This window comes from Myotis yumanensis, unplaced genomic scaffold (genome assembly GCF_028538775.1).
Source record: "Myotis yumanensis isolate MYYU_CA2020_CCGP unplaced genomic scaffold, mMyoYum1.0.hap1 SCAF_2, whole genome shotgun sequence".
Taxonomy (NCBI): domain Eukaryota; kingdom Metazoa; phylum Chordata; class Mammalia; order Chiroptera; family Vespertilionidae; genus Myotis; species Myotis yumanensis.
Window position 1 is genome coordinate 207,979,663 of NW_027223753.1, and position 15,621 is coordinate 207,995,283.

The following is a 15,621-nucleotide window of genomic DNA, read 5'->3' on the forward strand; positions in this document are numbered from 1 at the left end:
ATCATGGGTGGTCAGTGGTCCTGTATTACACAGTTGTTTTGCATTGTCTACTTTTTACTATAATTCAAGTTGGCATAACTTGCACTTCACATCCTTGAAGTGCTGCTGTTTACCCTCCATGCACCCTTTCTGCTTCTACAGGATGAGAACACAGGAGATGCATGTACATTCAGTTGTATCAGAGGTCATGCCAACTGAGTGTGGTAGAACCACACACAGAAGAGCAGGCCACCCAGAGTCTTGGGTGGTCATGGCCTCTGGGCCAGAGGCCTCTTGGAGTCCCCAGGACTGTTATGTCCAAGAGACAAACTTTTCCTTATTAAAGGTGCTGTGTTTGGGGAGCTCTGTTTCAGCCAATGATCTCTCCCTAGTGTAGCCCCCATGGGCTCAGCTATGATCTCGGTACATATATCTCCCAGGTTTCTCAGCCCACACTCTCATCTCAGCTCATAGCGGGGATCCAAAAGACCCTAGGACAAATCTCCCTTGGATCCTACACAGAAGTGAATCAGCTCCCAAACTCCAGACTCTCTTCTCATTGCACGTGCCCTTCCCATCTCTCCAGTGACATTCTCTACGTATCACTCTTGGGTGTACCACACTTTCTGTGTGCTCCCTCCTCACCCCAGTGACTCACTGTGTCCTCCTCTGCAGGAACCCAGCCAACAATCATCAGCCCTGGCCAAGTTCGGGTCACCACTCCTACATGACAACCACATCCCCAAGGGCTCACTATGCCCATCTTCACTGAGCTAGACAGGCCACGTTCTCTGAATGTCAAGCTTTAAAATTGTAAACAAAAAAAGTATAGTCTTCCTCAACATGGGAAAATCACCTAGAACATTTTAGAACAAAGACTGGAAATGACAAACATTTGATGAGAACAGGTCATATACTAGGTGTACCGGTTAATAATGCGGATTTTTTTCACTAGATGGAGTTACACATATGTTGATATATATGTGATTTGATATGTATGCTATTTTGTTGTATGACAACAAGCTTCAAAACTTCATATGTCAAATCTGTGAAGGTGTTAACATCATAGATATTTTTACAGTTAAAAATGTCAAATTTTGTGTGCCAAAAAAAGAGCATTTGCAGGAAGTTTTAATTTATTACTTTATTTTGAAGAAAAGTGCTGCTGAATACTTCGGGAAGCTTATGGTGAACATGCTCCATCTCAAGATACTTGTGAACGCTGGTTTAAACGCTTTAAAAGTGATTAAAGACAATGTCCAGGTCAACCGAAAAAGTTTGAAGACGAAAAATTACAAGCATTATTGGATGACGATGTGTGTCAAACTCAAAAACAACTTGCAGAAAGATTAAACGTTGCTCAGCAAACAACTTCCAATCATATACAAGAAATGGGAAAGATTTTAAAGGAAGGAAAATGGGTGCCACATCAACTGAACAAAAGACAAATGGAAAACCGAAAAGGCATCAGTAAAATGTTGCTTCAATGGCACGAAAGAAAGTCTTTTTTGCATCCAATTGTGACTGGCGATGAAAATTGGATTTATTTTGAGAATCCCAAATGCACAAAATCATGGGTTGATCCAGGTCAACCATCACTGCAAGGCCAATCACTTCGGAAAGAAGACAATGCTCTGCATTTTGTGGGGTCAGGAAGGTGTGGTGTATTATGAGCTTCTAAAGCCAGGTGAAACCATTAATACTTATCACTACTGACAACAAATAATCAATTTGAACCACGCTTTAATCGTGAAATGACCAGAATGTGCCAGAAGACACGGCAAAGTAATTTTGCTTCATGATGACGCACCACCACACACTTCAAAACCAGTTAAAGACAAGTTAAAAGATCTTGCCTGGGAAGTATTAACCCACCCGCTGTATTTACCAGACCTTGCTCCTTCAGATTACCATTTGTTCCGATCAATGGCACACACACTTTCTGAGCAGTACTTCAAAACATATGAAGAAGTGGGAAATTGGGTCTCTGAATGGTTTGCCCCAAAATAAGAAAAGTTCTTTTGGGACGGTATCCACAAATTACCTGAAAGATAGAGGAAATGTGTAGCTAGCAATGGACATTACTTTGAATACAGCACTTTTGATGTTCCTCTTGAAATTATTGTGTTTTCATTGATTACAAAATCCGCATTACTAACCGATACACCTAGTAAAAACCAATGGGCCTGGCCAGTGTGGCTCAGTGTTTGAGTATCGACCTATGAACCAGGAGGTCACGGTCTGATTCCCCGTCAGGGTATATGCCTGGATTGTGGGCATGATCCCCGACAGGGGGTGTGCAGAAGGCAGCTGATCAATAATTCTCTTTCATCATAGATGTTTTTATCTCTCTCCCCCCACCCCCCGCCCTTCCTCTCTGAAATCAATAAAAATATATATGTAAAAAAACAAACAATGAGATGGTGTTTAAAGTGTCTTGAAAGAAAACTGAAAGCCAGATACATTGGTTAGAAAACAGGTTAAAGCCCTGGCCAGTTTGCTCAGCCCCCACCAGACCCTCAGCCTAGGGTTCCAGAGTTGGGAAGAGAAATCTCCATAACTTTGAGCTATAAAAACTAGCAGGGATTGTGGCTGAGTGACATGGAGACTGCATCCAGACAGCTCCTCTTAAAGGGTCAGCACATGGACTTACACAGTCCTGCTTCTTCTGAGCTCCAGTGCCAGGTGGTGGCATTGGGGGAACCAGGAACATATGAAGAGGAACTGGACTGTCTGGCATTAGGGCAGGAACTCGGGAGTGGCTTTCTCCCATACAGGAGTGCTCGCAGGGGTCATTGTTCCTGTGCTAGGACCTCCCCCTTCTCAGAGCTGACTGGCAGCCATATCTGACTTTCCATCAGCATGGCCCACACTGTTTGCTCAGCCCTGGTGATTCTCTGAAACTCTGTCCATCCAATTTGCAACCCCACCCAAGCTGTTTGCAGTAGCTTTTCATAGGAATGGTCTGTCCTGGCTCATGCTTCAGACTTTGCTCAAACAAGCAGCAGCTGGCATCAGTGTACCCCAAACTTATCATTAAAAGACCCAAAACCTGGCACTAACACCACCCTGCCTTGCTTCACAGCTGAGCCTCGCTGGGCACTTCCAAACCCAATACAAATAGAAGCCATCTGCAGATCTCTCTGTAGCTCCTGCCAGGTAGCCCCAGGCAGTGGCTGACTTTGTACCTCCTGAGAGGCCCCAGAGCCAGTGCATGTGGTGGACACCTTCAGACTATGGCAGATTACAATTCTACACATCCACAAACAACACACTCAAGGGACAGACTCAGTGAGTACCAAAGCCCCACTAAAATAAGTCCTGCTCCATAGGGGTAGCTCCTGAACAGCAGCTCTTCCACTGTAGTTGCAGCTGGTCCTCATAGCCAATTGGCCTGGAGGTCAATTCCTCCCAGTGACGCCAGCAGCAATCAATGCTCAACTATAACAAGACTGTGCACACAGCCTACACAGCACCTAGAGTTCCTAGTTCAGGTGACTGGGGAGGCTAAGCCACTGGGCCCCACAGGACACCTGAGACATAAAGCCACTCCACCAATTCCAGGAGACATAGCAACTCTAACTAATACATATAAACAACACAGGGAAGAAGCCAAAATGTGGAGACAAAGAAACAGGTCACAAATGAAAGAAATGAAAGCAAGCATTGGACATAGAGTTCAAAATAATGATTATAAGGTTACTCAAGGATCTTAATGAGAGCTTCAAGGAACTTAGTGAGACTTTCAAGGATCTTAGTAAAAATTTCAAAGATATGAAAAAGGACCAATCAGAAATTAAGCACACACTAACTGAAATAAAGAATATTTTACAGGGAACAGTAGAGTAGAGGATTCTGAGAATCAAATCAATGATTTGGAATATGAGGAAGCAAAAAACACCCAATCAGAAGAGCAAAAAGAAAAAAGAATCCAAAAATATGAAGATAGTGTAAGGAGCCTCTGGGACAAATTCAAGCATACCAACATTCGCATTGTGGGGGTGCCAGAAGGAGAAGAGAGAAAGCAAGATATTGAAAACCTATTTGAAGAAATAAATGACAGAAAATTTATCCTACCTGGTGAAAGAAATAGACTTACAAGTCCAGAAATTGCAGAGTCCCAAACAAGAAGAACCCAAAGAGGCCCACACCAAGATACATCATAATTAAAATGCTAAGGATTAAAGACAAAGAGAGAATCTTAAAAGCAGCAAGAGAAAAACAGTTAGTTACCTACAAGGGAGCACCCATACGACTGTCAGCTGATTTCTTAACAGAAACTTGGCAGGCCAGAAGGAAATGGCAAAGAATATTCAAAGTAATGAATAGAATTGACCTACAACCAACACCACTCTACCCAGAAAAGCTATCATTTAGAATTGAAGGTCAGATACAGAGCTTCACAGACAAGAAAAAGCTAAAGGAGTTCATCACCACCAAACCAGTATTACATGAAATGTTCAAGGGTATTCTTTAAAAAGAGGAAGAAGAAGAAAAAGAAAGATTAAAAAATATGAACAATAAAATGGCAATATATACATACCTATCAACAATTGAATCTAAAAGTCAAAATAAATGAACAAGAATTCTAATAAACAAAATAAACTGGAAACATGGAACAGATTAATAAATTTCAGAGGGGAGGGAAGGAAGGTGAGAAGAGATTAACCAAAGATCTTATATGCATATATATACATTACCTATGGACACAGACAATAGGGTGGTAAAGGCCTGGGGCAGGACTGGAACTGGGTAGAGGAGGGCAATGGCGGGAAGAATGGGGGACAACTGTAATACTTTCAATAATAAAGATTTTTAAAAAAAACAAAGAAAAGACTAAATAACTATAGTGGAATAGCTGGATCTGTTGTACACCTGTGTTCTTGGACACACAGTAACAGTTACTGTGTGTTGCTCTCATTTAGCCACCTTGAGGTCAATTTGGCAGTTAGACATTATACCTCTTAAATTACCTATGTCCTTTAACCCAGGAATTCTACATGGATAAATACTGTACACTACCTCACAAAGAGGGGAAGCCAATTTACACACAAGGATGCTCGCCTCTCCACTAACTGTTGTTAGTAACAGAGCTGAGGAAAACCCAAATTTATTATAAAGGAAATTATTTAATAAGTGCCTACCATACATAGAATGGAAACTATGTAACCTTTAAAAAATGAGATTTTTCGAACTGGGTGACATGGAACATTTTACAGTATTCCATTCTGGTTAAAAGCAGGGCACAGATATGTATGCACCTTAATTCCTGATGTGAAGTCTTCGGTGAAACAGACCAAAACATCTGCAGCTGTGCCATGGGCCCAGTAGACCCCCAAGCACCAACCACCAGCAGGGTCCTCACTGAGCATCAGGAAAGAGCAGCTCACACAAGCATGGAGGTACGGGGGCACAAACAAACATGGGGCCAGGAGAGTGTGGCATTATGGGAAGGGGTTGCTCTATGGGTCTAAAGCTGCAGAGCTCAAGCCCTGGAAGAAAGACTTTTTCATCAAATTCAGGAGGCAGAGGCCATGTGAACCAACCCAGTGGTACAGACAAAGCCCTGCTGGGAAGGACCAGATGGCCACACAGTCCAGCTTGGCCCTGGCAGGAGCACAGACAGGAGGGTACAGAGAGACCCTGCTTTCATAACTATTATTTTGTAAAATAGTTATTTGCTAAATAACCTTTCAATTTTATTTTTAACAAAATTATAAATGCACATAATTAAAGTCAAAGAATTCCATAAAGCTTATGGTGAAAACAGTATCCCTTCTGACAGGCATCTCTCGGTTTTTTTCTCTTCTTTTGGTATTTCTCTTCACATTTCTAATTCCCAGGTTCAGTTCACTTGTCTTGACTTTACAGTCTGTGTCATCCACTAACCTCCTACTATGAACATGAGAATTAACCCTTAGAGTCACCCACGCACCTCCACGTGCTCAGGTCTGACCATCAGTCTTCAGTACCCACTCTCAGGACACTGTCAAGACATGCACGTGGGAGCTCTGGGACCTTATTCCTCCTGCTGCTGCATCCCCCTTCTTGTACTATGTAGGGGCGTCCTGGAGTTAATAAGGGCTTGCTGAGTGTCCTGGTACTCATGCCAGTTTATCTTCAAACTCTCAGCCAGGGATTACTCAAACACAGCAGGGAACAGCCTGTGATCTCCTGCAGCCACCATCTTCCTACTCCCAGTCCTCACCCTGCCTGCTCCACTCACTCACATCCAATAGTCCATCTCAGGTTTCCAATGTTCTTGGGCCAAGAGAGCAGAGGTTGGCTCCACTTTCTGTTTAGAACAGTCCCCTCTACTATGCCTAAAGACTTTGGCCCACCCCCCAGGGGAAGAAACTGCAGTCTTCAGCCAGGGTAGGGAAGGGATCGTCAGGCTAGGTGGGGCTGAGAGTCTGACTGCTTCTTAAACAGGCTTTACACCAATTTTCTATTTCAGCCCTATTTTTATTGCTGGCCCCATTTTCAGAGTTATATGGTAATGTCATTCCTGAGACTTGGGGATGGGGGAGAACAACTGTTGCAATGCAGTACATTCAACTCCCAGCCCCCCTGTCCCAAACACACACACACGCACACACACACATATGCCTCTTAGCTTTCTATTTTTCAGATCTGCTAGGTCCCTCTGCTTGTCCATCTGCCTCCCAAATTCCCAAATTCTGTCACCTTCTCTCTTAATCTCTTGGTAGCTTGTGCCCTTTTAGTGAGTTTTTAAAAGAAGTAGAGGTCTCTGCGAAATTAATCTCCTATTTTGGCTGAAAAGCAAGGAAGGAAATTTTTTATTTTAAGATAGGAGCAATCAAGTCATTTTGGATGCTAATAGAGGTGATCTGTCAGTGAGAAGAACCTGAAGCCTAGGAGAGAGGTGGCACAACTTAGGTAGCAGCAAGTCCCTAAGTAAAGGAGAAGGGGCCTGCCCTAGGACACAGGGAGCACTGGGCGGAGAGGTGGGTTGGCAGCATTCTGGATAAGAAAGAGGCACAGTACCAGTTGAGACTGAAATCTGAGAAAGGAAGATCAGATGTACAACCATGGTCTCAGGTAAAAAAAGCAAATCCACTGGAGAGGTGTGGCCAGGGTCAGGGCGGGAATGGGTGCTGTGCCAAGGCCCTCAGCCAGTCTGCAGAGCTGCATGGTCTCCCCAAAATACCACGCAGTTTTTGTGCCCAGCAGACACTCAAACACAGAAAGGAGCCAGGGGTGTATGTGAGAAAATGATCACAGAGCGGCCCTGTGAACTGCAGGCTATGGGCAGCAGGGTCACCAAGAAGGACACAGCAGGAAGGGTCCTCTGAGGGAGGAGTCCCGGTCAGCAAGCTCATCGGCACAGTTCTCCTGTCTGTACTCATTTTGATGATTTTTTAAGTTCTCTTTTTCAAATGTTCCAAAATTTCCAATCCTATAGAGAAAGCTGTTATCTTAATACAATGCAGGAAAAAAACTGTGAAAAGCAAAAAACCAATTCAATATTACAAAGACTAAAAGACTTCAAAGTAAATAAATTTTTCAACAAATTCTCATTATCATTATCTCTTAATTTCCTGCTCTAAATGTAGTCTAAGGCCCAGTCCTGAGCTTGGTGCAGAAGGGGCTCTGCCACCAGCCAGCTGCGGGAGCCTTGCTTTGTCTAAGCACAGGCCAGAAGTCTGTCTGCAGCTTCACTATGTTCAGATGCCCTTCACCTCAAAGAAAGTGTGGAAAGTTCTCAGAGACGTGCAAATGGAAACTCAAGTTCTTCCAAAGCCACCAGTTCCCTTGGGCATCACCCACTGCAGATGAGCTCTTTACTGGCTCATCCCACTCCCAGAAACCCCACCGGAAGACACTGCAGGACTCAACCAAGATTGCCAAGGGAAGCAGAGCCATTTCTGCTCCAGCCAGCTAAGTGCTCCTAATAGCCCCCTCCAAACCTGCAGAAAAGGCCACAGGTGCCCTATAAAAAGCTGGCTGCCTTCACTAAACCAAGCCTCAGGGAATTCTCAGAGTCCCCATTGCAACCCTCCGGAACCACAGTCTTGATTGTTTGTCTCTGCCTCTCTTCTGATGTGGAACCCACCATGCTGTACACCACAGACAGGGTGGGTAACTTAGCCAGCCTAGCCCACCCTGGCATGCTGATTCACCTCCAGAGCTACATCCAGTCCGAACTCAGGTGAAGGAATTTGGACAACACCAAAGTCTAAGGGGAAAGAGGCCCAGCCCATATAGGACATTGTTTATATGCCTGAGTTCAGGAGCCTTTCCCTTGGGGTTTCTATGAAAATTAGATTCAGATTTGCACAATTACAACATTGGTCCCAAGCCAGAAGGAATTGGGATGTCCTCTATGTAACAGCTTTAGTCTGAAAAAAGACTCCCTGGTTCCCCACCCCCACACTCAGCCCCCATTCCTTTTGGAGCAAGAGTAGCCTCAGGATGAACCTCTAGGCCCTTGATGTGTGTGTCCCTACTGCCCACTGACCTCATCTCTTGCCTTTGCTCCTCCACTCCATTTGGCTCCAGCCACACTGGCCAGACACATCGCCCAGAGCCTCTGCTCCAGCTCCCCTTGGCCTGGAGCCCTTCACTCTCCAACACCCAAAGGACTCTCTCCTGCATCTCCTTCATGGCTCTGCTCAGACACCCCCTTCCCAGGGCTCGCACTGACTGACCATTCAAAACTGCATCCAGCACTCCTAAGGCCCTCCCCCTTCTTCATTTACTCCACAGCAGCATTACCACCTGATACACTGTTATTTATAAGATTTATGTTTCATGACTCCCACAAGGATATAAGCTTAAGGCATTCCAGAAGAGTACCTGGCACATCACAGGCATTCCATAAATACTTGCTGAATAAAGGAAAGAACAAACAAGGTCTTTGTTCAAATAATTTGTTAAGTAAAAACTCTCTTTTTCAAATGTTGGTCTGTATTCAGTTACCCAGCAGCCCTAAATACCTATGTGCACGTGCCCCCAACTCCTTGCCACCATCTCCCAAGGGGCTGCTGATGAAGTCACTGCACTGTTGGAAGGTCAGTGGGCTGTGTCTATATCACCCTCCCACCAGAATGGCTGAGTTCAGCACTCCATGGTGGCCACTTGGGGCTGCCTCCGAAACCACTTGATGGGAAGGGCAAACACTGCATTCAGAGCCCACCTCACATCATCCAAGCAGCTTCCAGTTATCCTACCCCCATGAAGAAGACTCGTGCTTGTGAAGTCAGAGCCCTCGGCTCAAATCCCAATCTCACCACTGACCACCACAGTGACATCACCTTCCCGAGCCTTGGAAGTGGGTGGAACAGTACCTACCTCTATGGGGTCCTATGGGGACTGAGCAAAGTATTCAGACCAGCATAGCTAACACAAATCAGACACTTCATAAACATTAGCTGCTCTTATGACTACATTTGTATTCCATAAAAGACTGTGGAAAATTTTTAGAAAATATTATTATAAATTTTAGAAAAACAGACCTCTTAAGGATAAATTGAAAAGGAATAATTTCAAGGTAGTTTTGCAAACTGGAGTCACAGCCACAAAGAGGTATCCACAAGACCCAGGCATGCCATCATGGCCACAGCACAAACTCATCACTGCCTGGCTGATGGGCACCGCTGGAGCATGGGGCAAAGGCATAAGGTCTGGGCAGGGCACACCAACAACTCATCCTGAGGTCCAGTGCTGGACAGTTTGAGCAGGTTAACTTTGGAGAAAAAAGGTTAATAGAAAAAGAAAAAAACTGCTTCTTTTTCAACATTGGTTCTGCAAAAGCTAGAAGGGAAATTGTGCATATCACTGGCTCTATTGTTGCACCCTGACCTGTAACAGGTCCCTCATGTGACATAAAACCAGGCCACAATGAAGGGCAGCAAGACACATGGCTTCATATGCAAGCAAGATTTTAAAAATCAACTGACGTAGAAAGAATCACTCAATTTAAAGACATAATCTCTATAAAGGCATTGTAAGAAGCACTACTTACATGGAACCATGTGAAGACCGTCTCTCTTGTAGATAACCCTGTAAACAGGTTAAAAGATTATTATAATTTTAAATCACATGTAGAAAATAATACAAAGAATGCTCTGTCACCTTAGACATAAAACTTCATCAAACCGAAGTAATTTATTTTTAAAACATAATCATAAACCAGTTATTTGGAAAGTCGAGGTAGTTTTCCAGAGAAAGAATTCTATAAAAAGCAGTTAGAATCTAAGCTGAGTCTGGAACTTAAAAGATACCGATAAATGAATGCTCAGAGACCCAGATTTCACTAAACCCCAACCAGAGGAAGGGGGCCTACCTGTGCAAACTTCAATGGCAGGTAAACAACAACACCAGAGCCTTCTTTAGGCAGCCCAAAGACCTCAGTCCAGTGAGGATTGAAGAGGATGGGGGTGTCAGAAACTGCCAAAGGAGGATATCCACTTCTATCCATGACAGAAGAAGAGGAATCGACTATCCCACCTCAAAATTTTGAGAAAAAAGAACCACAACAACAAAAACAGATAAAAGACCTGAGACAGGGTGTTCAGACATAGGTCAACAGGCATCATAGGAAAATGATCCCTGAGGGAAAGAACAAAGTGATGCATCCTGATTGCCCAGTCTGAAGTGTGGTGAGAGTTTGCAGGCCACAGTGCAGAAAGGGGGAGGGGTGGTGGGGCAGGTAAAGCAAAGGAAGTCCTGAGAGGAAGAAACAAGGTTGTGATTCAGGGAGGCAATGGAGGCTAAAATGAGCAAGGCAGAGTACCAGAAAGGAGAGGGCCACACAGAGAAGTGTTACAGAGACCTGGGGGAAGGTGAAGGGAGGTGGGGGGAGGTGGTTCACTTCAGTCTTCACCTGGACACCAATTAGCACATGTGAGTGAGCAAGCTACCTGCAACCAGAAAGAGCCAACAGAAAAAAAGCAGGACAAAAGGCATTGTAGCTCCCACAGCTCTAGAAATATGTTCACTCCCAACAACCAGACCAGGGAGCCTTATGGCACAGGGGCCACAGGGCTGAGCTCTTGGAAGAGTGTCGCCTCAGCAGAAGGACCACATTAGCACCAGACAAAACTGGTGTACTAAACTGGGAACTGCCTAACAATGTCCAGGTATATATCCAAAATAAATGAAGGCAGTGAATCAAACAGATACTTATTCACAGCAACACTATTCACAATAGCCAAAATGCGGAAACAACCCAAATGTCCATCAATGGATAAATGAATAAATAAATTGTGATATATCCATAAAATGGAACATTCTGCAGCCATAAAAATGAATAAAGTACTGATACACACTACAACTCAGATAAACCTTAAAAACATGATATAAGTAAAAGAAGCCAAACACAAAAGGTCACCATACTGTATGATTCCATTTATATGAAACATTCAAAATACATAAATCCACACAGATAAAAAGTAGATTAGTGGTGTCCAGGGGATGGGGAAAGGGAGAAATAGGAAGTGATTACATAATGGATTCTTTGACGTGATGGACAAGTTAAAAAATTCTGAAACTGGGTAGTGGTTACACAATATTGAATGCACTGAATGCCATTGAATTGTACATGTTAAAATGATTAATTGCATCTTATGTAAATTTTACTTCAATAACAAATAAGTATCCTATCTAATAAATGAGTAATATGCAAATTAACTGTCGCTCCATCACAAAGATGGTGGCACCCATAGCCACAACATGGCGGCGCCCAGTCCCTTCACCTCTGCCGCTGGAGTGTTTGGGCCTGTCAGCCCAGCCAGGTGTCACAGGGACCAAGTGGAGAGGCGGGATCCGCCCACTGCGGTAGTGGATCAAGCCTCGCTGTTCTGCCACCTCTGGAGTGTCTGGGGCCAGCAGGGCCTGCTTAGCCATTGCTGCGGTGACCCGGGAGCAGCCAAGTGCGGCCCAGGAGCAGGCAGGCACAGCCCGCAGGCAGCACTCCCATTGCCATGATGTGGAGCAGGCAGGCCCTGCAGAGAGCAGAGAACCACGGGGAGCAGGCCCAAGCCATCAGTAGGACATCCCCTCAGGGCTCCTGGACAGGAGAGGGTGCAGGTCCGGCTGAGGAACCCCCCACCTTGTGCACGAATTTCGTGAACTGGGCCTCTAGTTAAAATATAATATAACAAGGGAATATTAGAAACTATTGCATGCCAATAAATTTAATAACTTAGATGAAAAAATTAGAAGAATCAAGCTATAAAAACTCACTCAAGAAGAATTAGATAAATCTATATGTATTCAAGAAATTGAATTCAAGCTAAAAAACCTTCCCACAAAAAAAGAGCCAACCACATGGTTTCAGTGGTGAATTTTATCAAATATTCAAGGAAAAAATAATACCGATTCCTTACTAACTCATTCTGAAAACTGAATATAAAAGAACACATCTCAACTCATTCTATGATGCAGCATTAACCTGATACCAAAACCACAAAAAGACACAAGTTAACACATCAATATTCCTCATATAGATGTTAAAATTATTAAATCTTAGTATATGAAATCCTACAATATAAAAAAGCATGACAAAGTGGATTTCAACTAGAGATGCAATTGGTTTCATGGTATGTGTTTTTTCAATTCAATGTAATTGATTTTTATGCGGATGGACCATATAAACTGACTAAAAAAGAAAAACAAAAAAAGCAAAACTATATGATCATCTCAATAGATGCAGAAAAGGCATTTGACAAAATTCAATATCAATCATGAAAAAATTCTCAGCAAACTTGGAATATAAGAGCACTTTCACATAAGGGTGAGAGACTGAGTGCTTACCCCCCCGCCTCCCCCGCCCCCCAAGATCAGGAACAAAGCCAGGACGTCCCCTCTCAGCACTTCCATTACATAAGATGCCAACCACACCAAGTTCATCTATCAATTCAATGCAATATCCATCAAAATCAGAGCAGGCTAAGCTGATTCTAAAATCTACATGGAAATATAAAGAGAATAAAACAGCCAAAACAACTTTCAAATAGAGAACAAAGTAAAAGAACTTTACTGTCTTATTTCAAGATAAAGCTAGTCATAAAAATAAATAAACTGGTCAAAGGAACAGAATGGAGAGTCCAAAAATAGTCCACACTTGGTTAACCATGTTTTACATTTTCTGTGTTATGGTTATGCTTTGACATTTGGGCCTTGCTGATCCTGGAAGTCTGCCCTCCTAGTGTTAGCCTATTCCTAGATATAGGATAAACAATGCACCAGAGTACCTTTCACATGCAAACCACCAATCAGAGCCCACACCCCATTCCTCTGCTATGGGTCCTCATGCTATGCCAACCACACCCCCTACTCACTCAGGGCCAGGTACCAGATGATCAGGGGCAGCCCCTCTGTTCCAGAACCTGCTAGATGATCCAAATCAGTCCATCCTGAGCCTGCTGACCTTGTCTCACCCTTTTCTTCCCATGGAAACTACAATCAATCTCATCCTAGCCTCATCAGCCTCCTAACCAACCCTGGTGCTTCCCTGTGCAGTTGTGCATGGCATGGCATGCCTTCTATTTCTAGGGACCTGTGAGGCTCAACTTCTTTCTTCATGACAGTCCTTTCCTTGTCTGCTGGTCTTACCATTCCTGATTCAAACAAGTCCCATGTACCATTAAAAACATACATACAAATATGGCCCAACTGATTCTTGACAGATCTCAATAAGGGAAGAGCAAATATCACTGTTTTTACCTAAAACTAAACAGGCCATAGCAAAGATCTGACTTCACGAGGAAGACAGCCTTGACTCCAAATTTCTCCAGATTTGGGAGACCAAGTGTCTCATTAACTTACCTCCTGCAGCAGAGTGGATTCAGAGTTCTGCAGTGCCAACAGAAGTCTGGGGTAATTAGAGTTTAAAAGAGCCTCTGCAGGGGGAGGATAGGCAAAGCTGATTCAACTTCATTCCTACCACAAACCCCACCAATGCAATTACTGTTTTGAAGTAATTATACTCTTGGTGATGGTCTCAGCAGAAAACGAGGTAGCCAGGCAGTTGAACTTCTTTACTCCTCCACCTCAAAAAATACTGTCTTAGATAAGGCCAATATGTGTAGTGGTAATGTGGTCAACAAGGCCAATGAATGCAGACCCTGAAAGCCCCTCGCCTGACCTGGGCCTGGCTTTGTCCTACGTGACGTGCCTGTGCTCTGTGCCCTGGGACAGCAGGCTTTTCATCTTTCCACACTCCCTAGTGCAACTTTCCTTTGCGCAAAAGCTTGGGGTTATGCTTATAGTAGCTGCCACAACCCAGGAGGGAGCATTGTTTGTTTCATTTACTATTGAAGATATATCATGCTCCACGTGTGTGAATACAGATATGCACACCCATGTTTCAATCCTTTTGAATAATATTGAACTTAATACACTATCAACTTCCAATAGCTTATAAAATAAGTTTTGTATCAATCGCACACATGGACTTATTAAATTAAAATGTTAAACCTTATTATTTTTACATTCTTAGTTTTCTGAGTGGGTCACTCTCGTTGGCAGAATCAGACAAGGAAAATCTGTTTGGCCTCTCACCAGGGGATTGAAGTTGCCTAAAATATATCTAATAGACTTTCTAGACAACCCTCTGAATAAGAGTTTTTTCAATCAGTGATAGAGAATTAGCTCTGCACACGCCTTCCTGGGACCTCCCCCAGAGCAGGTTGTCAACCAGTGCCAGGACCTGGCAGGGGCAGCAGGCAAATTGCTCAGTCCCTGCTCTTTATGATGAGTGTGTGTCCTGCAATTCTTGGTGTCTAAAGTTTGGAAAGTGCAGAAAGAGCAAGAAATATATTTAAAAGCACCTCCAATATCCAGACAGAAGCACTGACAGCAGTAGAGTGTATTTTCTTCTAGTAGTTCATTATAAAATTTAGATATTTTTAAAACAAAATGAGATAGATCACATGTGCTTTCAAAACAATATATCCAAATCTGTATATTTGTAGAAAATGTCCATAACAGCTTGTCTTTAGCCTTTTACTAATGTTTATTGATATTCAAATAAATTTTCCCTGGAAATCAAACTTACCTTGCATTGTTTAAAATTGCTTGCATTGTTTTTATGGTTAGAAAAATGCTTCTATATATCAAAGATCAGACTACTTTTCACATAATTCTTCTCTAATTAAAAGAAAATGTTGTTTCTCTTATGAGTATAAAAGTGATGTATGTTCATTTAAGAAAGTTTAGGAAACTCATCAGTATGTATAAAAAAATACTAGCAGATACCAGCTCACAGAAGCAGATGCCATAGACCTTTGGTTGTACCTCAAGACCTTTAAAATACACAAAAACATACTCACCTACATACACCCATGCACAGGCACGCACACACACACACACACACACACAGCTATATTTTATTTCATATAGATTGTTTTTATGTGTACGTTGGCCTCATATGCTGGCAGATTTCTTCACCTTATGAATCATTCCTACAAACACTAATAGCCACCTAATAATTGATTGTGCTGTGAAAGTACAGTAACTAATTTACTGAATCCTTTACTACTGGGTGTTTGGGCTGCCTCCAATTGTTAATGATTTGAACTCATGATGTAATGAACATTTTCTGTACATAAAATTAGTGGTTATCTAATTATTTCCTGAAGATAAATTCTAAAGAACAGAATTTTTAACCAAAAT

General features: G+C 43.0%; 1 protein-coding gene across 14 annotated transcripts in view; it reads right to left on the reverse strand.

Moving 5' to 3' along the window:
- PCBP3 (poly(rC) binding protein 3) overlaps positions 1 to 15,621 on the reverse strand; it is a 210,778-nt gene that overhangs the window by 148,628 nt on the left and 46,529 nt on the right. For 12 of the 14 annotated variants that reach the window (XM_070407052.1, XM_070407050.1, XM_070407051.1 and 9 more), the window contains exon 2: positions 9,968 to 10,005. The exons of the other annotated variants lie outside the window; for them this stretch is intronic. The gene's annotated coding sequence lies outside the window, so the exon portion shown is untranslated. The remainder of the gene's footprint in view (positions 1 to 9,967; positions 10,006 to 15,621) is intronic. 14 annotated transcript variants of the gene reach the window in all.